At 47.1% G+C, this 27528-nt stretch overlaps 1 pseudogene; it reads right to left on the reverse strand.

Annotated features, from left to right (window-relative positions):
• On the reverse strand, positions 337 to 27409 carry LOC102184961 (annotated as a pseudogene).

The following is a 27528-nucleotide window of genomic DNA, read 5'->3' on the forward strand; positions in this document are numbered from 1 at the left end:
AGGGCCCTCAAGATGAACACCCTTGTCACATGTCCACTCTCTAACTGTCCTATCACTGGGTGCCCACCCCACCCCCCTTCTATCACCTCCTTTCAGCTTCTTTTTCTTTTTTTTTAACAAAAATACCTTTATTTTTTGTCTTAAAAACAACTGTTCTTTTTCCAAAATAATCATGATTAACTTACAAAAATGGGCATGAACAGAGCATCCTCAAAGCATTTCCCTTCAATGTGAAACTTGGCTTCACAGAATGCAAACACTGAAAGGTTAAAACAATTTCCATTTTGTTGTCGCCATAAGGCAAAACAGGATCTAGCCCAAGTCAAGGAAATCCATTCACACTTCAGCTCCTTCTCCACCAGGGACCAGCGCTGTTATACCGTTTCCATTTCACAAGATTTGGTCTAATTTAGCCATCCTTCTTCCTTCTGGTGTGACTTCAAATTCAGGGACATCTTCCAGTACCATATTGACAAAGTCATCCCATTCCAGCAGGGTGCCAACAATCTCCCTATCACTCTTCATCACCACCTGAATTCTTGATCCTACACACTTGTCCACGAGCCCTACAGGGAGCGGCTGTGACGGGCTGGTGGTGGACTTGCAGCTTCTCTTGATGGGGCCACCCCAAGTAGGAGGGGAAACCAGAGAGGAGCAGTCAGTGTGACCCCTCAGGGGTGCCCATCTTCCCCAAACCCTCCCCATCTTCCCACCTGACATACTGCCTCCATATGGAAAGACTGTTCAAGGCCCACCAGGTGAGGCCCCCCTCCTGAGGCCCAAATGGACCTCGCACATATGCTGGCTTCCTGCACATCCAGTTAGCTGATTTACCCTCGGCACATGGCTCGGCACCTCACTCCCACCTGCAAAGTATTCTCTACATATTTGGTGATATATAATGGGAATGCTAATGCTTTTATCCTCTCAAAAATCCTCTGTAGAAGATGAGGCTGAAATTTTTCTCTGCATAAATTATCAAAATGAGGCTGAATTGATTGGCGGACTTTCCTGGGGTCCAACAGCTCACAGTAGAAAAACCCTGGACGGAACCCAGATCCTCACATTTCCAGGAAGGAACTTTGCCTTTCCTGCCACATCCCAGCCCACCTGCCCCTCTTGGAGATTTCAGAACACTCAGACTACCAAAATCTAAAGTGAAGTGAAAGTCGCTCAGTCGTGTCCAACTCTTTGCAAACCGGTGGACATGGAATTCTCTAGGCCAGAACACTGGAGTGGGTAGCCTTTCCCTTCTCCAATGGATCTTCCCAACCCAGGGACTGAACCCAGGTCTCCCACATTGCAGGCAGATTCTTTACCAGCATATTCTTTACCCAAGAATACTAGAGTGGGTAGCCTATCCTTTCTCCAGCAGATCTTCCTGACCCAGGAATCAGACTGGGGTTTTCTGCATTGCAGGCAGATTCTTTACCAACTGAGTTAACAGAGAAGCCCTACAGAACTAAAACTACGGATCATCTGTGAGGAAAAAGGCCACTGCTGTGGTATGAAATGCAAGCACAAAGGAGAAACATGGACATTTTCCCCCTGGAGACTATTTGGAAAATTAGACTACATTTGGGGAGAGTAGAGCAGTGTCAGAGTGGTGAACAGAGGCCCATAGGCAGAGTCAGCAATTGCCTTCCCTAAGCTCATTCCAGAGCTGACAAGCATTGATGCTAAGGTTTTGTATAAATAGAAGCAGTCAAAGAAAAGTTATAATAACTCTGACGTAGCACAGAGCAGTTACAAATGTGTGACGTCCTGTCACGGTCACTGGACCGCATAAAGTCCCCTCATGATGAATACTGCAATTCTTATTTTTACAGTTGAGAAAACTGATGCTCAAAGATTCCTTGCCTAGAGACACAGAGCTGGTAAATTTCAATTACACTCCAGCCCCGGATGCTCGAGGCTAAGTTGGTGCTCTTTCCAAGTGGATCAGAGCCACCTCCCAAATCCGGTTATGATTGCAGAAGTATAGCCTTGACGTGAGCTTTCTGTCACTTGAAATTAAAAAACAATCATAATAGATAGTTTTAAATGACTCCCTCCTCAGAATAACAACCCACTGATGTAACGATGGACAGGGAAGCCTGGCGTGCTGCAGTCCACGGGGTTGCAAAGAGTTGGACACAACTTAGCTACTGAACAACAAATAATGGTGTGTAGATATCAGGTGTTGAAGATTTCCTGGTGGCTCAGACGGTAGGGTATCTGCCTGCAATGCGGGAGACCCAGGTTAGATCCCTGGGTCAGGAAGATCCACTGGAGAAGGGAATGGCAACCCACCCCAGTATTCTTGCCTGGAGAATCCCATGGACAGAGGAATCAGGCAGGTTTCTATTATACGGTCAGCTCTGTGTCTTTTGAGGCCTAAGTTTGACTTTTGTGAGGTCAGAGATGTTCCTCAGAAAGGTAACAAAGGTGAGTTTTCATGTCAGGATTTTAAACAGCATATGGTCTAATGGCTCATTTTGTAGATGAAGGATAAAGGCGCTGAAATGTGCAGTCACTTCTCTAGACAACCCTCGCGGCCGACACACCCTGACCTCTGAACCCATGCACAGTAAGTTGTGTGGTCTCAGGTGGTTCTGGGAATTAAAAAGATAACATGCACAAAGTTCCCAGTGCCCCGGCTGGCATAGTGTAGGTAATCAATGGCCCACTGCTTTTTATCAGTGACTCACAGTGTGGTATTGGGGGAGGGATGTAAGCAACTGACACTCCCCTATCAGTTATTATAGGACAGAGAGACCTCACCCAGAGTGGAAAAGGGACCAGGCCCCTGAGCTTGACTCAGTAACCAGCCACAGTCATCTGCAGAGAGGCAGATTGACCCCGAGTCCCAGGTGATACCTAGGATCCCTCAAGGGAGTGTGCCAAGCAACCAGGTATCACAGATCATCCTCACGAGGACTCAGCCATTGTCACTATGCGTAAGGTGACCAGGAGTTCTAGAAGAAGCTGAGAAACTCTATTGCTGAAATTCTGAAAAACAATGGGGCACAGGCTGCCCAGAACAGGCAACTGCTGAGCATGGATGCCCCGGGGCTCAAGGACACCCAGGGGCTCACACCCCAGGAGACAAGGTCCAGCAGGCCCAGATGGGACACTCCTGAGCGTTCTCGGACATACCTAGAAGTGACTCCACAGGGGCTGGAGGTCCTACTGAGCCTGCAGGAGAAGGGCCCACCACGGGGGAGTGGCTGCAGTAAGTCACAGGGACCCCACGCCTACCAGGAGCTGCAGAAGCCCGTGGAGACACAGACCCGAGAGCGCAAAGCCCAGCCCTGATTCAATAAACAGCAGCAGCAATGGAGCTTCTGTCTCCTAGGAATGGGCTGGACACAGCTCAGAAAGAGGAGAAAGACTTCATCCAAGCGAAGCCCAGGCCACCAAAAGCAACTGTGATCATCTCCCTACAGAAAGCTAACATAAGCACCCCCCTCCCTGTGCCCGGCACGAAATGATCACAAGATAAATGTCAAGTGTCTTTCCCTGCTTCTCTTCCAAGAGTGAATCTCATCTGAAAATCAGTGGGACCACATACACTTAAGTGGATCATCCAAAGAGCAGAGGCACTTACATAGATTCAAAGGCTGGAGATGGACCCTCTGCTTGTTAGCTGAGCATTTCTCTTTCTCCTTATTTATAAACAGGAGGTAACACCACCCCTAGGCTACCTTCCCCATCTCACTGTGAAGATTAAATGAAATCGTGAAAAAGGGAAGGATTTTATCAGATGCCGAAGGGCTGAAAGGCCTTCATCATTCCTATTTGCCCAACACTTCTGTGAGGTTGGTGCACAGAGGCTGTCAACGCCCCTTCCCCCGGCCCTGCCCCCCCACAACATCAGGGCGGCCACTCCATCTCTCTGACAGACGCATTTTTTTAAGCAATAAATTCATGGGATTTATCTGATCACCACTTTGCTCAAGCAAATCGTTTTTCCAATCTAAATTCAGCAGCAGCTGCAGCAACTGTAAAATGACTTCCTCTTCTCAGCACTTTGCTTCAGTGACGGGAGGAAAACGAGACGAACTGTAAGGTGTGTTCTGCACTTCAGTCCATATTATATAAGTCCCAACACAATAATCCTTTGCAATTATTTCCAGAGTCAGAGGGAGCAGAGGGTGGGAAGAGGGAGGAGAGGAACAAAGCTGCTGCTGAGTTATTCAGTCGCTCAGTCGTGTCCAACTCTTTGCAACCCCATGGACTGCAGCACGCCAGGCCTCCCTGTCCATCACCAACTCCTGGAGTTTACTGAAACTCATGTCCATTGAGTCGGTGATGCCATCCAACCAGCTCATCTTCTGTCATCCCCTTCTCCTCCTGCCTTCAATCTTGCCAAACTAGGAGGCCAAAAATCAGAGGGTGGCTCAGGAGGCAGTGACCAACTGGAGGCGGAGGAAGACTGGCCTAGAGTCGTAGGTCATAGTGAAACTGTGCAGCTCAGAATGGGATTTGAACCCATGTTCTAGGACTTGAGCCAGTCAAACTCAGACTGGGACTTGATTCCTGGTCATGAAGCTAAGATTCCACATGCCTCAAGGCCAAAAAAATCAAAACATAAAACAGAAGTGATAATGTAAGAAATTCAGTAAAGACTTATGAAAAATGGCCCATATCAAAAAGATCTTTTTAAAAATGGGGTGGATTTATTTAGAGAGAAACACACTCCAGAGACAGAAAGTGGGCCATCTCAGAAGGTGATAGACCCCAAAATATGGCATGGTTAGTTTCGGAGTTTGGGTAATTTCAAAGGCTAAAGAACAGTAGGATTATTCCATGGACTATGGGGGAAGGTGCAGAGATTTCTTTGATCTTTGACAGTTGGCCTGGGAACTATCGCAGCACTGGTGGGTGTGTCACTTAGCTTATGCAAATGTATTACAAGGAGTATATCATGAGGTTCAAGGTCCACTGGAAGTCAAATCATTGCATCTTGGACCTAGTTGGTTCTAACCAGTTTGCTGGTTTAAAACTCAACATTCACAAAATGAAGATCAGCTCCAAAATCACTGCAAGTGGTGACTGCAGCCATGAAATTAAAAGACACTTGCTCTTTGGAAGAAAAACTATGACAAACATAGATAAAATATTAAAAAGCAGAGACATTATATTGCCAACAAAGGTCTGTATAGTCAAAGCTATGGTTTTTCCAGTAGTCATGATGGTGGGAAAGATGAAGGCAGGAGGAGAAGGGGATGACAGAGGATGAGATGGTTGGATGGCATCATCGACTCAATGGACATGAGCTTGAGTAAACTCCGGGAGTTGGTGATGGACAGGGAAGCCTGGAGTGCTGCAGTCCATGGGGTCGCAAAGATCTGGACACGACTGAGCGACAGAAATGAACTGAACCGAACCAGTTTGTCAAGCAACATACAAGTTTTGGGTTTCCCCGTTGGCTCAGATGATTAAGAATTCAGCTGCAATGCAGGAGACCTAGGTTTGACCTCTAGGTTGGGAAGATACCCTGGAGAAGGGAATGGCAACTGATTCCACTATTCTTGCCTGGAAAATTCTATGGACAGAGCTGGTGGGCTACAGTCCATGGTGTCGCAAACTGTCGGATATGATTGAGCAATGAACACTTCCCCTTTTCACTTTTCACCACTATGTCACACTTTAAAGGTTGTGCCCCACTCTCTACCCTCCTGTTTCAGTGGGTCATAGGGAAGGGGGACAGCCACCTGCTCTCCACATCCTCTCTCTCCCCTCTCAGCTCTTAAAGTCCACCATTCTCTTCCCAGGTGGGGGCCTTAGTGCCTGCAGAATATCTCAAAGAGCTGCATCAGATTACCATGTATTTCCCTTCAAGGGGAACTAGGACTCTGTTTTATCACAGCACTGTTGTTTCTTGACCACTTTTCTTTCCCGCATTCCCTCACTTCCCTAATTAGGAACTGCTTGGGTCCACTCTTTGGAACTCAGGGAATGGCACATGCTAGAGTGTGTGCTGGGGTGAAGGGGTCGAACACAGAGACTCTTTTGTCCCCAGGAAGGTCCTCTGGGGTCCCATTCGGTTTCAATCCCCATTTTTACATTTTTTTTTTTTTACTTTTTGGCTGTACCTCAGAGCATCTTAGTTCCCAGATCAGGGATCAAACCCATACCCCCTGCAGGGCAAGCTTGGAGTCCTAACCACTAGACTGCCAGAGAAGTCCCTTGGTTACTATTATTAACTCTATACTGCCTTTTCTGACTGGACTGTATCCCTATTCCCATCCTCCAGCCTCCTCATGTGCACTCAGAACAACCTGTACTCCATCCCCAACCCCAGCATCATCTTACCGTCCTGTGTCCTGGTTACCTTCCACTGTATAACAAAATACCCCAAGACCAGGGGCTGAAAGTAATGACACCATTTATTTTGCTCAAGAATCTGCATTTAGACGGGCTTGGCAAGGGTGGCTTTTCTCGGCTCCTGTTGGCGTCAGCTGGGGTGGCCCGGAGACTGGGATCTTAAGCTGCATCCACTCACAGGCTCTGTGCTAAATGCAGGCAAACAGCTGGGACCCTCGTGGGGCTCTGGATCAGAACACGGACCTGTGGCCTCTGCAGGTGCCTTGGGCTTCCTCATGGGGGCTGAGTTCCAAGGGCAAGTGTCCCAACAGGAAAAGAGCCAAGTGGGAACCATATCGTCCTGAATGACCTAACCTCAGAAGCCATACTGTTGCTTCCTCTGGCTTAGTCACTGAGGCAGTCACAAAGGTCCTTCAAGCTCAAGGTCAGAGGAAATAAACTCCCCTTTCAATGGACCAGTATCAGATTCTAGGAAAGCATTTTGTTGTTGTTTAGTCTCTAAGTTGTGTCCAACTCTTTGCGACCCCATGGACTGTAGCCTGCCAGGCTCCTCTGTCCATGGGACTTCCCAGCCAAGAATACAGGAGTGGTTGGCCATTTTCCTTCTCCTGGAGATCTTCTCAACCCAGGGATCGAATCCTCGTCTCCTGCACTGACAGGTGGATTCTTTACCACTGAGCCACCAGGGAAGCCTCCTGGAAAGCATGTGGGACCAGACACAATGCTGTGCTAGCCATGTCTTTTCTTTTCTGTATTCTGGTGCTTTGATATATCTGGGGCCTTGCTGCCCTTGGAGAGACTGCCCTCCCAGGGTTAACCAACCCCTAGAGATGGTTGACAACTTATCCACAAGTGCACTTTCCAAATACAAACCAGCTGATCCAGAGCCCAGACCCCAACTATCCCCCTTATCAGCTCTCACACTCTGGGCCACTCAGTACCTGCCCTAATCACCCCAGGACCCAGGGCCAGACAATGAGGGACAGTCCCTGTGTTCCAGCGCCTGATAGGACTATTCCAACTAGCCAGGCCTACGTCAGTTTTTCTTGCTTCTTCACCTTCCCACAGAAGCCACACAGTTCAGTTCAGTTCAGTCGCTCCCACAGAAGCCACTCAGTTCAGTTCAGTTCAGTCACTCAGTTGTGTCTGACTGTTTGCGACCCCATGAACCGCAGCACGTCAGGCCTCCCTTGTCCATCACCAACTCCCGGAGTCCACCCAAACCCATGTGCATTGAGTCGGTGATGCCATCCAACCATCTCATCCTCGGTCGTCCCCTTCTCCTCCTGCCCTCAATCTTTCCCAGCATCAAGATCTTTTCCAATGAGTCAGCTCTTCACATCAGGTGGCCAAAGTATTGGAGTTTCTGCTTCAACATCAGTCCTTCCAATGAACACTCAGGACTGATCTCCTTTAGGATGGACAGGTTGGATCTCCTTGCAGTCCAAGGGACTCTCAAGAGTCTTCTCCAACACCACAGTTCAAAAGCACTAATTCTTCTGTGCTCAGCTTTCTTTATGGTCCAACTCATATCCATTCATGATCACTGGAAAAACCATAGCCTTGGCTAGATGGACCTTTGTTGACAAAGTAATGTCTCTGCTTTTTAATATGCTGTCTAGGTTGGTCATAACTTTCCTTCCAAGGAGTAAGTGTTTTTTAATTTCATGGCTGCAATCAACATCTGCAGTAATTTTGGAGCCCAGAAAAATAAAGTCAGCCACTGTTTTCCACTGCTTCCCCATCTATTTGCTATAAAGTGATGGGACCGGATGCCATGATCTTAGTTTTCTGAATGTCATGCTTTAAGCCAACTTTTTAACTCTCCTCTTTTATTTTCATCAAGAGGCTCTTTAGTTCTTATTCACTTTCCGCCATAAGGGTGGTGTCATCTGCATATCTAGAAAGGCTCTTACCCACATTTTCTCCCTCCCTCTGCTTCCTGATGACATTGGTGCTTTCCCACGTGGCCCCTTGTGGCAGTGCTTGCCCCTCATCTTAAAATCTGTGAGGATAACAAGCTATCTTTTCCATGGTAAAAGTCTCCTGATCTCTTGACCTTCAGTTCAGTTTAGTTCATTCGCTCAGTCATGTCCGACTCTGCGACCCCATGAATCGCAGCACGCCAGGCCATTGGAAAAGACTCTTGACCTTCCTACACCTCAAATTTTCCATTCCTATGCATGTGTGTTGTGCTTAGCCTCTCAGTCATGTCCGACTCTTTGCGACCCCATGGACTATAGTCCACCAGGCTCCTCTGTCCATGGATGGAGATTCTCCAGACAAGAATACTGGAGTGGGTTGCCATGCCCTCCTCCAGGGGATCTTCCCAACCCAGGGATCGAACCCAGGTCTCCTGAATTACAGGCAGATTCTTTACCCTCTGAGCCACCAGGGAAGCCCATGAGTACACCATATTTTAGGAAAATACTGAGGTCATTTGGGGGAACTACAATTTTGCACACTCTGTATTCTACTTGATTATGAACTTGCCTTTCTTATCGTTACTTCGAGCACACAAAAAACAGATCTTTTTTATCTTTTTTTTTTTTAATCTCCTCATCCCCTGTGCCTAGTACATAGGATGTTTGTTGACAGACTAGCTGATGGAAGTTTTGATAGCCATACACCACCTTTGTCCTTGTTTAGCATCCAGTGAGAAAGGGCTCTGCACATACCTTGAACACACCCGGCCACAGTGGTTGCACACTCAGCCTGTTCTCTGCTCCACCATGCTGAAGCACACACTCAAAACAGCCAGCTCCTCTTACCTCTGGTCTGTGAGGTTTCCTGGGATAGAAGCAGCCTCCTGTGAGTCTCAGGGCTGAGACAGGTGTGCAGCCAGAGTGGGAACCTCAGGCGAGTCTCACCACTGGAAGGCTGCACTGGCAGGCAGGGCTCTGGGAGAGTCCGGTCTCTGAGTCACCTGCAGCTGTGCACGCAAGCAGCTGGGGTGTCCCTCATCCAGGCAGCTCAGTCCCACTCTAACTTAGGAAAATTTCTCCAGGCGGTCCCCAAAGAAAGAGTCATGCTTCCAACTGCCCTCATCCTAGGAAAGTGGAGAAACCCGGGACAGCTTTGGCTCTAACAAAGACGGCAGCAAGAAAGCTCAAAAGCAGGGAAATGCTCCTCCATGCTCCAGGTTTGCAGTCCTTTCTCCCATTCCTCCTATAGGGCAAGGGTATCCCAAAGGGGCCAGTACCTGCCTCCTCAAACCCACGCACTACAGGAAAGGAAGGGTACTTTCTTGAGGTTTACAGCAAGTGAGGCGGTCAGGAAAGACACCCACATGTCTTCCACCTGCATGTCAGATGCGGGAATCCTTCTGACAATTAACAAAATCTAATTTTATCTAAGGAGAGATGAGATGCACAATGCTAATACTCCTGAGAGAAATAGCAAGTTGGTTTAAGGTCAGTCGGTCCTTATTCCAACAAACAGCCCTTCTTTGTGAGCAGATTTGATTGGGGGACAGAAGCAGAGAGGAAACTCGGGATGGGGGGCAAGTATGGAGGGTGGAGGAGGGATTCTATGTCTCCTTCCCCAGGAGACTCCCTTCCTTCCGCCAAGACCTTGTCTCATCATCTTATTCAGTGTCAAGGAGCTGTCAGAAAAGCCATTCCATTCACATCCCCTACAGCCCTCAGATCTCCAAGTCATCCAACCCACCTGAGGTGTCTGGTCCTTGCTCAAAGTTCTCTGCAGAAAAATGTTTTTTTCATACATTGAGAGTACAGTCTTTCTCAGCCAAATTTCAGATTTTCAGTGCAATGTCATTCACACTAGCAAAAAGGTAAAAATCACCTGTGGCCATCAACAGATGAATAGATAAACAAAATAAACACACAATGGAATATGATTCAGTCTTGAAACAGAATGAAGTTCTGACACACATCACAACAGGAATTTCAAAGACCTTATACTAAGTAAAATAAGCCAGACACAAAAAGACGAATATTATATGATTTCACTTATATGAGGTGCCTTAAACAGGCAAATTTATGGAAACATTCTACAGTAGAATGTGGTTACTGAGGGCTGGGGGAGGGAGGAATGGGTAGTCATCGTTTCATGGGTATAGAGTTTCTGTTTAGAATGATGAAAAAGTTCAGGAAATGGACTGTGGTGATCGTTGTACAGCCATGTGAATATATTTAATGCCACTGAATTGTATACCTTGTTCAGTCGCCAAGTCATGCCTGACTCTGCAACCGCACGGACTGCAGCACACCAGGCTTCCTTGTCCTTCACCATATCTGTATACCTAAAAGGAGCTGCAATTTAAATTTTAGGCTATGTATATCCTGCCAAAATTTCTTTTCTTAATGTTAAGCAATGACCGCTGTCCCCAGGCTCCCACAAGTCTTTTGCTCTATTTTTGACCCAGCACTCTATGTTGATTGATTGAGCAACGCCAAGCAGAGAAGAGTCATGTCCAGGATCAAGGGGAATCTGGTTAGGTGAAGCTTTTGACCCCATGGACAAGCCAGCCCTTATGCCAAAAACAAAGGCTGGGCTGTTTCCACGCCGCCCCAGTAACACACCTGTGCAGCCTCCGCTTTGTTGCATCAGCCTTTCCATAACCACCTTTCACCCGCAAACTCAAGTTCTAGCTCCTTAGGCCAGAGTTCAACACCCTCCCATCTGGCCCCAGCCCAACTTTCCAGCGTCCCCCTCACCAGCAACCTCTACAAACTACTCCGACCCTTTGACCCATTCCCCATTCTCCAAACACACCTTGCAATTTCGCTGCTGTGTCTCCCGCCCGCCTTCAAAGTCCATCCTGAGCCTAGCGCCTCAGGGGTCCCTCCTCAAGCTGGTCCTCTTCGCTGAGACACAAGCCCTTCCCAAACTCAGGGCTCGTGGTATTCTTCATCGGCATACTTCTCTTTATTGCTTAGTTATACAACAGATCTACTGGTGCTGGTGATTAGATTCTAAGATTAAGCTCTAAGGAACTTTAAGAGATTATTTAATTTCACTTTCTTAATAGGTAGCGAGAACACCAAGCCTGAACAATGACTTGCCAGGGGCCTCAGCACTCATTAGTAGCAGAGGAGGGTGGAGAATTCCTGCCCTCGTATAGACTCCATCCTGTCTCCTCCATAACACCACAGGCCTCTCAGAACTCTTTTAAATGCGTCAGCCTTATTGTGCCTAATGGGGTTTTGAAGCTCCATCCAGGCAGGCAAGGACCACACCCCATGCCGTTGGCATCCTCACAACACCCAGCACAGTCTTAATAAGTCCATGTTGAAACCAAAAAGGTGTTTCTAGGTCAGCCCCTTAACTGCTCTGGACTAAAATTTCTCTTAACTGTTTCTTAAGAATGTGATCTTTTTTTCCTCTTCCTTATTTGGAATTTGGAATATCTTTCTTATGAGTTCTCTGGGAGTGAGTTAGACAAACCAAAACAAAAGCAGGTGAATAACACAGTTGAAGAAACTTAGCCAATTTTTGCAACCTCAGATATACAATTCAGGTTACTTCGTGGCCCAAACTGTGGACCCACCATAAGTTGAACCAGACAGACTTGCTCTAATTTTATCTCCACTTTGCAGGCAGACAGCATCCCTGGGTTGGTTCACTTCATTTATTTCCTAGACCATTACTCCATTGCTCTTGCTGTCTCGGCCATGTGGGCGTTCTCTCAATTGGAACATACAGAAGCTCCGTACAGCTTTTAGAAAGGAAAGAGGAAAAGAACAGGAAAATACAGCTTCACCCCACTCATAACAGAGACAGAGGCCTCCTGGCAGGCCTGGCAGTATCTACTTAGGGGGTGATTTTGCAGACGTCACCTAGGACAAGGCTAGCTCTCTTCCTGCAGGTGAGCTTCGTCCCACGCTCCAGTCCAGAGGAAGCCATCAGAGCGGGACATGAACTGTGTCATCACAGATCACAAAACCCAAAGGTCCTGGCTGCAAGGATGGGGGCCTCCTGCTGGCCCCCCAACACTGGGGTTAGATGTTGAGGGGGAGAGAAAGGAGACCTGGAGAGCATTCTGAGTGCTGAGTAACTTCAGGGAGGGAAGATGAAGGAGAGAGACCCAGGGCCATAATTACAGAAGCCTCGTGCAAAATTTAATTAAAACTTGGGCGGAAACAAACACCAGAAACAAGTGTCATTCATCACCTTAAAACACCGACGAAGGTAAACACGGCCACAAACTCTGGCAAAGAAAGGGAGGAGGCAGGGAAAAGGGGGTGATCACTCTAGATATCAAGCAAATCAAATTACCCTCAGGGCCCGGCCAGACACAGGCATTAATCACCGGTTATCCAGGCTGCGCACCTGTACAGAAAGGCGAACCTGGCGGCTCCAAATGACTCCGGCCGACGGGACGGGCAGGCGGCTGCCCTGGGCTGGACCGCACTGGACGGACCGGAGGGGCGGGGAGGCAGGCCGAGGGGAGCCTGTTCGGAAGTGAGCACGTGGCCGCTGCTCCCCCGACACCACCCGCACCACCGCCCCTCAGCTCTCCCCAGGCCAGGCAGAAGGAGGCGCAGGAGCGGAACTGGGTTCAGGCAGGTGAGCACAGTTTTTCTTGCCAATTTCCCTCCCGCTGCTCCCGTTTTTCTGCACAGCCTCCTCCAGAGCTGGCAAACCTTGCCCTGGGAGAGGGCAGGCTTCAGGGTGATTCTCAAGGACTGGGGGAGAGAAGGTCAGTTCCTAAATCCTTTCTGTGGCCCGGTTTTCTCCTGTCTTGAAATTCAAAGTGGAGGGAGAAAGGAGTGGAGGAGGGTGGTGGGATGAGGGCTGAGGCGGGGTAGGGAGGGGACCAAGTGAGCCTCTGACTTTGTTTCCTGGCCTTGATCCATCCCCAAGTGAGTCCCCAGGGCTGCTCCCAAGCTGAACGCCCGCACAAAGAGGGGCTGGAAAACAGCTCAGCCATCCGGGCTGGGAGCTATTTGCACTTGATGAGAAATTTCAAGTGGGAACCATCTGAGTCTGTGCTTATGTGAATGCGAGCGTGCATTTAGAAGGAACAAATGATTTATTAGCGGGGCCTCCACAAAGTCTCCTTCCAAAAGGGAAGGAGAGTCTCCCCGCCCCTTCCCCCGCTCCCTTATCATTAAAACCTTGGAGGGGTAGAATCCATTTGGGCTCTTAAGCCAGCCTGCAAGGGAGTCACAGCTAATCAGGCAGCCAGCTCCGCTCCTCCAGCCTTTCTCTGAGTACAACAATATGTATAAACTGGCAAAATGGACTGCGGGCCACTTTGATGTTAAACAAAGAGGGAAAACGCCAAGACGGCTAAAAACTGTATTCCTGTTTAACCCCTCCGTGTCCTTTCTACAAGGCAAATTTAAAACTCGCACAGCCAAAGAAGGAAGCATGATCATTTCAGACAGACCCAAATGTTTCCTGGAAGAGAGAAGGGCCGGTCTCACCCTCTGAATTACTTGCTCTGACTATAAGAGATTGTCCTTTGAGCAGTTTCTGGGCCTGACGTCCTAGGACCTCTGCATACCCCATCTCAGTCCTTGCAACACCTCTGTGTGAACTATATCATCCTATTTTGAAGACAGAGCAGTTAAGGGACACGCCTCTTGCATCTCAGCCTGCAACAAGGCTTCACACCCTGGTCTCTAGAGTTCCAGAACCCTCCTGGAACACAAAGCTTGGGATGTTTCTCATTCTCCTGGATGAACTCCCTTTTCCTGCGAGTGAGGTGGCTTACATAAGTAAACTTTTCAGATATCCAAAACCTATCCTTTAGAGACAGCAACTCTTTCTAAGTTTTTAAATCGTTTGAAAGAGAATTTTTCTAATTGTATGTCCCGTGGCTTACAAAAGAGAAAATTCCTAGGGAATGTACAAAAAAGAATGATTCCTAGCCCAGCAGGAATTCCAGCCATTAGGTCCTCAGAGATGCCAAGGAAGGGATATTACTATAAGCCAAGAGGGTGACCTCCTGGTGTGGAGGGGAAGAGGGGTGTGAGCCAGGGACAGCCTCGCTCCTGAGGAATAAAAGCACCAGGAAGATTTTCTGAAGTGGAGTCAGAAAACCAGCCATGAATCAAGAAGTAAGAACCTTTTAAGAAGATTCTGGCAACTTTCTTGCTGATAACCTCTAAAACAAACAAACAAAAAAATTTTTTTTAATGAATATGTGTGTGAGTGAAAATGTTAACAGTGATGACATGTGAGTGATTTTATTAACCTCCTTCTTCTCTCTTTTTGCTCTAAGGCTCCATTTTAACTTATCAAAGAGGTGGATTGGGTACTCAAGTTTTAGGCAAGCCTTGTACCCAAAGAGCCTATGGAACGGAAGACAACATCTGACTCCCATGCAATGTCACTGGGATCAAGGATGTTATTTTGTTATGTTAAAACTCTTTGTCTATAAGTGTGGACAGTGGGGAGGCTTTGGACCAGGAGGAACCAGCTTAGAATCTTAGCTCTGCCACTTACTAGCAGAGGAGTCACCCAGAATACTTAAACTTCCAGCTTTAGATTCTCCACCTGTGACGTGGGACTAACATAACCTACTTGTGGGATGGTCCGAGAATCAGTCCTTCATGGAGAGCCCTTTTCATTTAGGGAAAAGATATACTAAATGAACAGATGCATTCATGAGAGCAGACCTTTTTGCCTACCTTTACAAACAGAACATCTTCATCTCCCACCCTCTCACCTGGTCAAGTTAGACTTTGTGCTCAGTCGTGTCTGACTCTGCAATCCCACTGGCTGTAGCCCACCAGACTCCTCTGTCCATGGGATTCTCGAGGCAAGAATACTGGGACGGTTGCCTTTTCCTACTCCAGGGAATCTTCCCAGGGATCGAACCTGTATTTCTTGAGCCTCCTGCATTGGCAGGTGAATTATTTACCATGAGCACCACCTGGAATATATTGAACCATAAAATTCATGGTGAAATACATTGACCATGGACACCATTTTAGAGACTAATGGCAATTATCAAAGTGCCAAGAGAAACTCACAGTTAAGACGGAGGCTGCAGTGTGAGACCATGTTAGGATAAATCTACCAGGTAGAGAATTGATGAGTTAGGCATCCACTTAAATGTATGCCCTGAAGACTTTCGCATGTCTTATCTCACTTTGTTAATAGAATAGCCTCTGATTGGCATTATTAACCCCACTTTACAGAAAGTTTCGACAACACCCCATAGTCACAGAACTAACAAGTAGCAAAACTGCAATTCATACCCAGATCTTACTGATGCCAAAATCCCTTCTTTATACACTGCTTCACATTGCTACCTGTTTCTGCAATCAACTCAGATCCTAGATTTGTATTAATAGTACCCAGAGCATTATTTAAGGCTGGACAATTCCAAGGAAGTTTTTCAATGGTTTATGACCCATGGGTGAGTGATTCTGAATATTACTGGCGAAAGGCAATTTCTTCCTCCATCTGTCTTCCTCTTTCTGGTTCTGTCTCTTTCTATGCCTCTCCCCTTCCCCTCACTTGATAGTATTCTCATTAATATAAAAATAAGATTATAAAACCAAGATGTTAGTCCAAACAGTTTTTTTTTTTTTCTACTGAATGTATGAGAAAGAGAGAGAGAGTTTGTGTGAGAGAATGAGAGAGATGACGAAGTTCAGTTCAGTTCAGTCGCTCCGTCGTGTCCGACTCTTTGCGACCCCATGAATCGCAGCACACCAGGCCTCCCTGTCCATCACCAGCTCCCGGAGTTCACTCAGACTCACGTCCATTGAGTCCGTGATGCCATCCAGCCATCTCATCCTCAATCGTCCCCTTCTCCTCCTGCCCCCAATCTCTCCCAGCATCAAAGTCTTTTCCAATGAGTCAACTCTTCGCATGAGGTGGCCAAAGTACTGGAGCTTCAGCTTTAGCATCATTCCTTCCAAAGAAATCCCAGGGTTGATCTCCCTCCGAATGGACTGGTTGGATCTCCCTGCAGTCCAAGGGACTCTCAAGAGTCTTCTCCGACACCGCAGTTCAAAAGCATCAATTCTTCGGCGCTCAGCCTTCTTCACAGTCCAACTCTCACATCCATACATGACCACAGGAAAAACCTTGACTAGACGGACCTTAGTCGGCAAAGTAATGTCTCTGCTTTTGAATATACTATCTAGGTTGGTCATAACTTTTCTTCCAAGGAGTAAGCGTCTTTTAATTTCATGGCTGCAATCACCATCTGCAGTGATTTTGGAGGCCCCAAAAATAAAGTCTGACACTGTTTCCACTGTTTCCCCATCTATTTCCCATGAAGTGGGATGACAAAGAGATATCCTTTAACTTCTGTTTACCATGGAATTTATATCAAAGGCCATTTACCCTAAGGCTACGGTCGTACTTGCAGCGTTCCTGCTGGCACTTTAGCCAGTTCCCCAGCCAGCGTGCTGAAAGCCTGGGTCACAGTGGGGATTAGCGATGCCCTCAGACCTCAGGACAGACAGGCGGAGCCATGGGGCCAGAGTCGTGGGGTGTGTCACCTCAAGCCGTGGCCCTTACCAATGGTATCACTTCTGACTGAGTCCCTCCTCTTGAGAAAGCTTAGGCATCTCTGTGGGTCTTAAATGAGGAGGCAAACCTCAAGCAGAAAAATCATTTGATAGAGGAATATGAAACACTCTCCCCAAAATCTAAGGTGTCCATAGAGGTCACCAGTGCTTAATCTTCTGGGAAAAATACGGGATAGAAGAAGAGTCCAAAATCGAGACCTGCAATGTCACTAAACTCTCTCTGTGTCCCTCCCCATTCTGAATTGGACCTAACACTTGCTTTCAAAAAAAAATAAAAGGGGCGATTAGTGCTACTGCCCAGCTTTCTGTGGGGTTTGTTTTGTATTCGTTTGGCTGTGCCGGATCTTTAGTTGTGGCACGCGGGATCCTTGATCTCCATTGCCGCACATGGGAAATTTTGTGCGATAAGTCGCTTCAATCAGGGTGTCCGACTCTGTGCAACACCGCGAACTGTAGCTCCTCTGTCCATGGAGATTCTCCAGGCAAGAATGCTGCAGTGGGGGGCCATTTCCTATTCCAGGGGATCTTCCCGACTCAGGGATCAAACCTGAGTCTCTTACATCTCCAGGATTGGCAGGCAAGTTCTTTACCACTAGTGCCACCCGGGAAGCCTGCGGTATGTGGGCTCTAGCGCCCCAACCAGGGGTAAAACCCGGGCACCCTGCATTGGGAGCACAGAGTCTCAGTCACTGGATCACCAGGGAAGTCCCTGGACCTGACACTTTCTAACGTCCTCCGTTACCCTGATTCCCTGCGGAAAACACCCCTTCATGGGACAAGAGCAGCTCGAGGAGAGAGCACACAGGGCTGGCAGCAGAGTCAGCTGTTTTCATCTTTAAGTCACTCAGTGGGAAAACAGCCATCTTCATGGAACCACAGCTGGACCCAAAGCTGCCACCAAGAGTGTCCGGTGTTGGATTCAGCCTGAGTCCCAGCCTGCCCCACACATACTTTGTTTTCCAACACTCCCACCACCACCACCACCGGATGTGGTGTGCTTGCCGTTGCTCTGGCTAACACAGGTCCACTGGAAGCTGCAACATCTTATCTCCTTCTGCACAGACTCCTGGGCCTTCCCAGAGAAGGGCTGCTACAGCGGGAATAAGAACAAGATACGACTTGCTGCTTTATCTTCAAACCACAAATATCTCTTTTTTGAATGACCATTTCTACCATAAGCAGCTTACCTAACTCTCTGGACCTCCATTTCCTCTGGGGTAAAATAGGAACAGCATCCACCTCAAAAGGCAGTTGTGCCAATTAAACGAGAAAACCTCTGTGTTATGTTTGACACAGAATCACAGGTCGGTCAGCTCCTTCCCTTCAGGCTTTGGCCAGAGTCTTCTCCATAGATGATACGGCGTGAGGAGTTCCCTGATGCCAAGACCAGCAGGCGAAGGGTCCAGCCAAGGTCACAAGCTTTTCCCGAAATGGGATTAGGAGCAGAGATAAGACGCTTCAGCACGAGAGGAGTAAAGCTACACATTGAGCAGCTGAGCCTCCAGCTCTTAGGCGAATGCTAGTCAAATGGCCTTGACATATATATTTTTTTAATTTTATGAATTAAAATGAGATCGACAGCATTTGAGCTAGCCCCACGCATGCCAATAAATAATTCACTTCATGGTGGATATATGTCCCTAGGACTCCAATGTAGACAACAAAGAATAGAGAATACATAAAAACTGCAAAATGGGCTGACATGAGCTGTCTTAGCTCTGTCCGTATGTGCTTGAATCTCCCTAAGGCACTAAAGCTAATGTTAAACGACATATGTGTCAAGGAGCACAAAGACGGCCCTTCTCTTCGACCTAGTCTTTCTCTGGGAATTTGTCACAAGGTGATCATTCAATGGCTCACACCAGAAACCTGAGCATCACTGGTTTAGAACCCTGCTATAGACAGGAAATATAGACGCAGTGAACCTCGGCCCAGCCACTCGCGTTTTCAGAAACTCATATCATAAGAAATGCCTACAATATGCTATTAAATGAAAAAGGGACCAAATGTTAAATATGAATCTTGTTACAACTGTTTTTAAAATAAGCACATGTAAATTAAAAATATTAGAAGGAACTATGCCAGATGTCAATACTGATTTTCTTCGGGCGGTGGAACTTGTAAAATACTTTTCTTCAACTTTTGCTGAACATTCTGGCTTTTTAAAATTGCAATATTATTTACCTAAGGAAAGTACACCAATTTTAAGGGTATAATCAATGAGTTTTGACAAATATATACAACATTTTATTTATACAAATATATTAAAATATAATATTTATATTATAAATATTTTTATATATGAATATATACACTGTTTTTAAATTTATTTTTAATTGGAGGATAACTGTTTTACAATATTGTGTTGATTTCTGTCATACATCAACATGAGCCCCTTTCTTATTAATCTATTTCTCTGCCCAGTAACCACCACTCTTCTGATTTCTATCTCCTTAAATTGGTTTTGCCTGTTTTTGAACTTTATACAAATGAGATCAAGTGTGTCATCTCTTGCAAATGGCTTGACTCCAAATAGTGTTTTTCAGATTCCTCCAAGCTGTTGGATTCCTTTTTATTTGCTGAATAGTATTCCAGTTAATGGATATATCACATTTTGTTTTTCCTTTTCCCTGTTGGTTGACATTTGGGTTGTTTCCAATTTATTGCTATTAGGAACTAAGCTGCAGTGAACATTTTTGTAGATTTATGCTTTTATTTCTTTTGAGTAAATGTCTAAAAGAGGAAGAGAAAAATTGCTTGATTCTGTATATAAACAGAAACCGCCAACAGTTTTCCAGACTAGTTGTACCGTTTTGGGTTCCCATCAGCAGAGTATGAAAGTTCTGATCGTTTCACATATTCTCCAGCAGTTACTATTATTGTCTTTTAATGTTTTTCTGTTCTGGCAGATGCACGGCGGCTTTAATTTCTCACTGACTTCAATTTCTCTTTCCTTGATAACTAACAACATCAGGCACATTTTCATGTCCGTATTTGCCATTGCTGACTCTTCTTTTGTGAAGTGTCTGTGCTCTCTTCTCTCTTCTTTACTCTTGAGTCCCACTGGCCAGGCCTGGTCCCCTGCCACCTCCAGGGCATCAGCCCAACTGGACCCAGTGAAAGGCATCAGGGGTGGACATCCAAAAGAAAGCTGAGAGCTATTACCAAAACGTAGGCTGAATGGATCTGGGTGCCCACGTATAACAAATACCGATGACATTCTACCCCTCCCCCAAGCCTCCATTCTGCTCCATTTTGCTCTGTCAAAATGCCACCCATCCTTCAAGCCCTGACCTAATCTCCTCATCCTCCAGGAACTTTTCCTGACCCCCTCTTGCCTTTCCTCCACCATAGAAGTTTGTTTCACTATCTTCTGTGGCAATTCTCTTACTCCGCAATTTACTATCAGCATTTATGAACTTGGATCTCATTTGTCCTACCACCTAATAACTTACATGCATTGGGCTTTTCAATTTGCTTCTGACATGCTTTCACACAGCCTTGAGATTTTTTTTTAAGCGGGGAAGGAGCTGTTTAGGAAAGTAAGGAACTAGAAGCCCCCAGGAAGAGTGAGCATCAGGGCACAAGCGTCCAGCGGGAGGCTTGCATGCGCACTTTGCTGGTGTGCAAAAGCCTGGGGAGGGGGTGAGGGGGAGGGAAAAAGCTGAAAAAGAGGTTACAAATGGTGAAGAGAAATCACGGGCATTTATTTCTAAATGACGACTCTTTATCTTCTGACCCCAGGCCTATTTGTTGACAAGCCCTTCTGTCAAAACATGTTGGTCAAGGGGAGGGAGGCCCAGTGCTCTGGCAGTGCACGAGGAGGCCTTGATCTTGTCTCTGCCGGAATCCAGGCAGCAGCCCCCCCTACCCCCACCCCCGGCCCCCTCCGTCAGCAATCAGCCTCCTAATGGGCAGGAGGCCCCTCTGGGGATGGGGATTTGACAAGGCTTGTCAGAGCTGTCAGGCTTTCTCATTCTCCCGTTCCTGCCCTGGGAGAGGAACAGCTCTGTAGGCTACTTCGAGGACAAGAGCTGAAACCACAGCGAAAAGCTGCTCAGACATGAGCAGGGCAGGCGCTTAAATCCACTGTATAAAAAAATATCTGGATGAAGAAAACAGGTACAGGCCAAATGCACAGTGTATCTCGGGGCTGTGGGAATAGCCTCTGGGGAACTCAGTACAGTGAAGGACTCGCTTGCTTTCTCTCTCTTGGATATTCCCTATCACCCCAGCAGCAGTGAATTAAAATCGCCTATCAAGCAGGTGGTAAAGGACTCTCTGGCAGATAAAGGTTATCCCAGGATGGACTTTTCCCTGAGGCTCTGACACTGTCTTGCCAGCTCCACAGTGGACAGTCACACCCTGCCAAGAAAAGGGGTCCAGAGGTAGAGCAGTACTGCCGAGGAGCCCTGGGCGGAAGCAGAACAGGGGGCTGGGGGCTCTCCTGGACCTGAGTGATGGAGGCCTGGCCTTGTGTCCTTAGCATCCTTTCCCCCCCACCCCCCTCCCCCATCCTTCGCCCCTTACTCCCCACATCGCCCACTCCCAACCCTCACACCTTTCCTACCTCCCCCCTCACCCCTCCACCGTCTCCTCCTCCCCTCTACCCACCCCCTCAACACCCCCTCCTCACCCCCCACCCCACCCAGAGCCAGAGAAGCCCGAAGCCAGAATATGATTACTCCTGTTTAGTACAAAACCAAGAAGGAATGAGGGCAGAGGGAAAGAGGCAGAAGAAATGTCCAACTGTCATTCGTCAGCAGGATGTGTCCTTAAGGGTTGGATGAAAGTAGGAAGATTGGGGAAAGTCTCAAACTGCAAACAAGTGTCGTCCTATTTTCTCCTTTGCACAAATCCAGCGCCTCTCACCACACACACACACGCACACACACACACACGCACACACCCCGATCCCAACTCATCTGTCCTGAAGATAAACGTGCTTTCTTGAAACCCTAAAACCTGTCTCCCATTAATTCTGCTTCTCAGAGTGAAGCTTTCCCTGGTGACTGATTATAGAAAATTGCTTATTTCAAGAAACGTGGAACCCCTCCTGGAGACAATGGCTTCCATTCTGGTTTCAAAGACCTCTGCACCGACGGGCGAGAGACACTAGCATTGAGGGGTCAGGAACTGGGGGGAAGAGGGGAGAACAGTTCACATACACATGCATGAGCATGCACGTGCGCGCGTGCACACACACACAGACACACACACACACACACAGAGGCTGTCCCAGAAACTGCACCACATGAAACAGCTACATCGGGGCTTCTAATTACTTCTCTGTCTAATTCATGCTAACACAGCAATTAGCGATAAAGCTCAAAACACTCATACACATTAGCCTGATGACATTTAATTATGACATTAGATGTATTGAGATATGTGTAGCTTACCAAGGAATAAGAAATCTACATGTCTGGCCGATGTAAACGGCAATGTACTAAAAATAAAGGAAAGCCGTGAAACTCTCACTTATTAAAAGAAAATGGTGTAATGGGTGCATTTTTATGAAATATGCCATTTCAAGAGGTGGAGAAGGAATCTGGTCTCCTTGGCTCAGAGAACATGGCTTGGTCTTTATTTTTGAAAAGAGAGGGAAAAGGTAGATGGTAGTGGAGTATTGCTCTCCACCTCTGTGTATCCATCCTCACTGTCCCCTTCAACGTCGGCAGAAGATACAGGGGATGACATTGTTTTGCCAGGATGGTCCACGAGACGTGCCATTTGTTTGTGGTTTACATGGAGCCTCTTCCTGAGACATGATTAATAGCTCAGCAGCGCTGCCAAAAATCGCATAAATCTGGCCATCCACGGAGTAATTGACACACTGCTCGTCTTGCAAATACCTGGAGCGCCGGCTTAGCGAGGGCCGATCCCCAAGTGGGCACTCCAAGCAGCTGATTAGGCCTTGCTCAGTTGCTGACACTACAGTTTGGGGGTCCGTTCCTCATAGCACCCAATTAGCTGCCACATAAAGCCCTCCTCCCCTTGAGCAACCTTGACCAGGTGTTACAGACCAGCTGAGTGAACACAGGCGACCACGGAAATTCCACTAGAGCACCCAGGCCCTGACAGAGGGGCCCTTGGGGTGGAAACCTCAATCCCCAAATCCTGGATCAAGTTGTCCTTCAATTTAGCTTCTCAAATACTCCTGCTTCAGTTCGTCACACCCCAGGCATCGCCATCTGCCACCCAGCCCCGTGCGGTACCCACTGTTCCCTGGACCTTTCTTCTCCCACCTCCCACCTCATCCTCCTTTCCAACTCATTATCCATCTTCACCTTCCACACTGCCGTGCTCCAGGAACTTGAAAACTTCAGCCCCCCTCTCTGTTTCTCCGATGTCTCCCTTTCTATGAAAACGTTTAACCAAACAAGCGCAACTGACATAGCACAGGAGACACTGTGGAGATTAAAGATTAAATAATGAACCAGTTGCAAAGCCCTCTGAAAGCATAAAATGCTGTAGGAGTAATTATTATCATTGTTATTAATCACCTCAGTTCATCACATATAGTAAACATGAGATAATAAAGAGGAGACTCTTGAATGCGGTATCAGCAGCAAGACCCATTTATTACAATGCTATTTGCTTGGATTCCATTACAGTTATAAAATTTTACGCTCATCTAGCACTTTTCATCTAGGAATGCCAAAGTGCTGCACAAGCGCAGGCTCTAATTACGCTAATCCTCCCAACACCAAGGAGCGGGGTGTGGGGAGCTGCCGAGAAAGACCACGTCCACTCGTGTAACTCGCCATCTAAGCAGATCCCTGGCCAGGTCTGGGGCAGACTGCCTGCTGAGGGCTGTATCTAGAAACTTCCAAAATCTGAGAAAGTTCGTAGATGAGTGATACCATTTTTCTAAAAGCACAAATAATTAATGTCAGATAGACATGCATACTGAGGTCTGAATATTTTTCTTCTGTGTGGGAATGATGTAGCCAATCTCTTGCGAGTAATTGACCTGCCTTGATCTCACCACCTTGGTCCATGCTTTCTGTGTTTGCCATCGGAGTCTGCAAGAATATCCTCTATGTCTTATTGTAGGTAACACTGCCAGCCTGAAAGTTTTACACAGGGATGACAATTAAAAATAAAAAAAAAGGTGTCTAAAGTTTATATTATTTATTTATTTAGGTGCACGGCAGGGCTTGTGGGAGGGATCTTTACTCCCCGGTCAGGGGTTGAACCTGTGCTGTCAGCGGTGAAAGCCTGGAGTCCTAACCCCCGGACTACCAGGGAATTCCCAGGGGTGATGATTATTGACAGTAAATGAGTGGTCTACCTGGGGAAATACAATGAAAGCAATGTATATAATCAATATCTTGTCACTTTGCCAGCGTAATACTCGTCTAGGGGGGAAAAAGCAGCCTTGGATACCTCATACAATTTTTATAATATTTCTAATCCTTTGTTGTAGGTTTTGGTACCGGTAAATGGATAGTTTCAGCTGTAGTCATCATTTTGACCTGCCACTAATAAGAGCAGAACAAATTACTTACACTCTTAGGATTTGGCATCTTACACTTTTAAAAGTATATTACGACTCCAAAGCAAGGTACCTGCAGCCCAGAAAGTGACCTATGAGGTCCAGGAAAAAAGCAGAAATTATTTGCTTTACTTTATTCTGTTTTCTTTTCTTTTTTTGGACCTGCAGCATGTGGGATCTTGGTTCCCTGACCAGGGATAGAACCCATGCCCCGCTCCCCACCTCCAACCCTGACTTGGAAGTGCAGAACCCTAACCATGGGAAGGCCAGGGAATTTCCACTTTATTCTATTTTCTTTGTAAAAACAATGAAATTAATTTTACTAACGTGTTGCTCAGTTTGAAGATAGAACACAGATATACGGATATAAAGAGTGAACATCCAAATATTTGAAGAGTTCAAAAACCAAAGAGAAATACATAGTGAAAGAGAAGTGTGCTGAGTCAGACTCCACCTCTTCATCCATATTAGAAATGTTCTTCATCCATATTAGAAACGAGAGGACAATGCGTATGTGTCTAAAAAGACTGAGCTGGAGTCCCTAAAACCACAGAGGGCTTGCCAAGCTGAGAGGCTGTGTCAGTCCTCATCCACACATCAGACAGAAATGACTGTGTGCACCCCACATAACTCTGGACCACATTTAATTGTGACCGACGCGGGTTATGAAGCATTTTCAGAAACAAAAGAAACTTAGCCCGAGGTAACGCCGCTTTGGTAAAAAAAATAAAATGGAAAATTTCTCAGGGCGAATAGTCTGCTGAAAAGGTCTTTCCTTCTCCAATTCTGGGGTCGGGGACCATGCACCCGGAGAAAGTCTTCCATCCTCTGGCTCTGTCTCCTTAGCCCTACCTCACACCCAAATACAGCCCTGCAGAGTCACGGCCAGGGTCTCAAACCCTGAAAAGAAGATCAAATCCTTCTCGCCCACCCTTTACCCCAACCCAGTGCCTTATAAGAACTTTTGTAGAGATCCAGGGGTCCATGGAGTCACAAAAGAGCTGGACACAACTTAGTGTCTAAAAACAGCAAAGGGCTTCTTGAGACGAATTTCCGCAGTAACCAAAGTCGGGGGCAGCCAAAGGCAGACACAAGGAAAAGGTCTGAGAGCAGAGAAAGGCAGGAGCCCTGGAGGGGCAGGGAGGAAGGCAGGGGCTGGAGGGGCAGCCCAGGGCAGTGTTTCCGAGCCTTTACTGGAAGCCACTCCAAGCCACGGCTTGTTAATTTATAAACACCGTAGCATGGTGCTGCTCGGCAGAAATGCAATGCACACTGTGTGTAAAATTTACACTCCCCTGTGTTAGTCACTGTGTCGAAAAGTGGAAACAACCCAGAATCAATGGAAAAACAAAATGTGATCTTACAGACACACAGAGTGGAATACTATTCAGCCCTAAAAAAAATCCTGGTGCATGCTAAGACATAACTGAACCCTGAAGATACTGTGCTAAGTAAAATAATTCAATCACAAAAGGCAAAAATATTACAAGAGTCCACTCACCTGAGGTACCAAGAATACCAACTTATTAGAGACAAAGAGTGGAACAGTGGGGACAGCAGCTGGGGGGAAGCGGAAAGGGGGCATGAGTGTGTAATGGGTACAGTTTCAGTTTGGAAAGATGAAAAGCGCCGGAGGTGGAAATGGTGCTTCCCTAACAAAGTGAATTGTCTGAATGCCACTGAACTTAGCCCTAAAAATGATTAAAATGGTAAGTGGTATCTTGTGTATATTTTACCACAGCAGAAACTTATTTCGTGTGTGTGTGTGCGTGTGTGTGTGTGTGTGCGTGTGTGTGTGCATGCACCCACTCAGTCATTTCCAACTCTTTCGACCCCACGGACTACAGCCCACCAGGCTCCTCTGTCCACGGGATTTCCCAGGCAAGAATACTGGAGTGGGTTGCCATCTCTTTCTCCAAGGGATCTTCCTGAACCAGCAATCAAACCCAAGTCATTCCTGCATTGGCAGGTGGATTCTATACCACTGCACCACCAGGGGAGCCCCTATTTCTAGTAGCCAAGTTAAAATATTTTAAAAGAAACAGGGGAGGAAATGCCTTGACAGACCAGTGGTGAGGACTCTGCTGTCTCACTGCCAAGGGCCCAAGTTCAGTCCCAGGTCAGGGAACTAAGATCCCACAAGCCAAAATAAATAAACAAGTAAAAAATTAAAAGAACAGGGGAAATTAATTTTAATAATATATTTCTTTGGACCCAGTGTATTTAAAACTTATCATTTCAACATGGAATCAACATAATTACCAATAGAGAACTGTACATTCTTTGTCTCAGACTTCCCTTTGACATTCCCAGGCACATTTTATAGTCACGGCCCGGCTCACATCCGAGCGGCCACGTTTCAGGTGCTCGTGGCCGCGTGTGGCTGGTGGTGACCATCCTGGACAGGCTGACCTGAGGAGGAAAGGCTTCGAGGCGCTGTGCCATCAGAGCCCTGGCCCCACGGCAGTGGGAGTGCAGAAAAGAAAACGGAGAAAAGGAAGATCGCTTCTGTACTGGGGGCACAGGAAGAATCACTGCAAACCTGGAGCTGGATGAGAAAGCGTTCAGTGAAACGGACACGGCAGACAAGTAGCCACTGTAAATGTCTCCCACATTTCAACCACGCGTGCATGCTCAGTCACTTCAGTCACGTCCAATTCCTTGTGACCCCATGGACCGTAGCCCACCAGGCTTCTCTGTGGGTGGAATTTCCCAGGCAAGAACACCGCAGGGGGCTGTCAGGCCTTCCTCCAAGGGATCTTTCCCACCTAGGGGCTGAACCTTCGTCTCTTATGTATCCTGCATTGGAGACAGATCCTTTAACACTAGCATCACTTGGGAAGCCCCTTCATACCGTGAGCCGAGCACTATTCTAAGTGATGGACCTCTGTGTAACCATTTAATCCTCCCTATAGCCCTGGGAAGCAGAGGAAAAAGTGCCATTCTCACTTTATAGCTGAGGAAATGCACGGAAAGAGAGATTATACTTCTCGAAGTCACACAACTAGTAGGGAGCAGAGCTGGGACTGGAACCCAGTCAGTGACCTTGGTGCCTTAACTATTGCGCCCTCTCACCTTCCAAGAGTCGGCCGCGTTCCAGGGACACATCCAGAGGCTGGGGTGCGTTGAGCATGGCAATGACGCTAGGAACTTCAAGCTGCAGCCTCCTGGTTCATGCAGGTAAAGTGGCAAACTTGAGAATGAGCAGACGTCCATGGGAAGAGAGAGAACCAGCCAACGGCCAAAGCACCA

This window comes from Capra hircus, chromosome 23 (genome assembly GCF_001704415.2).
Source record: "Capra hircus breed San Clemente chromosome 23, ASM170441v1, whole genome shotgun sequence".
NCBI lineage: Eukaryota > Metazoa > Chordata > Mammalia > Artiodactyla > Bovidae > Capra > Capra hircus.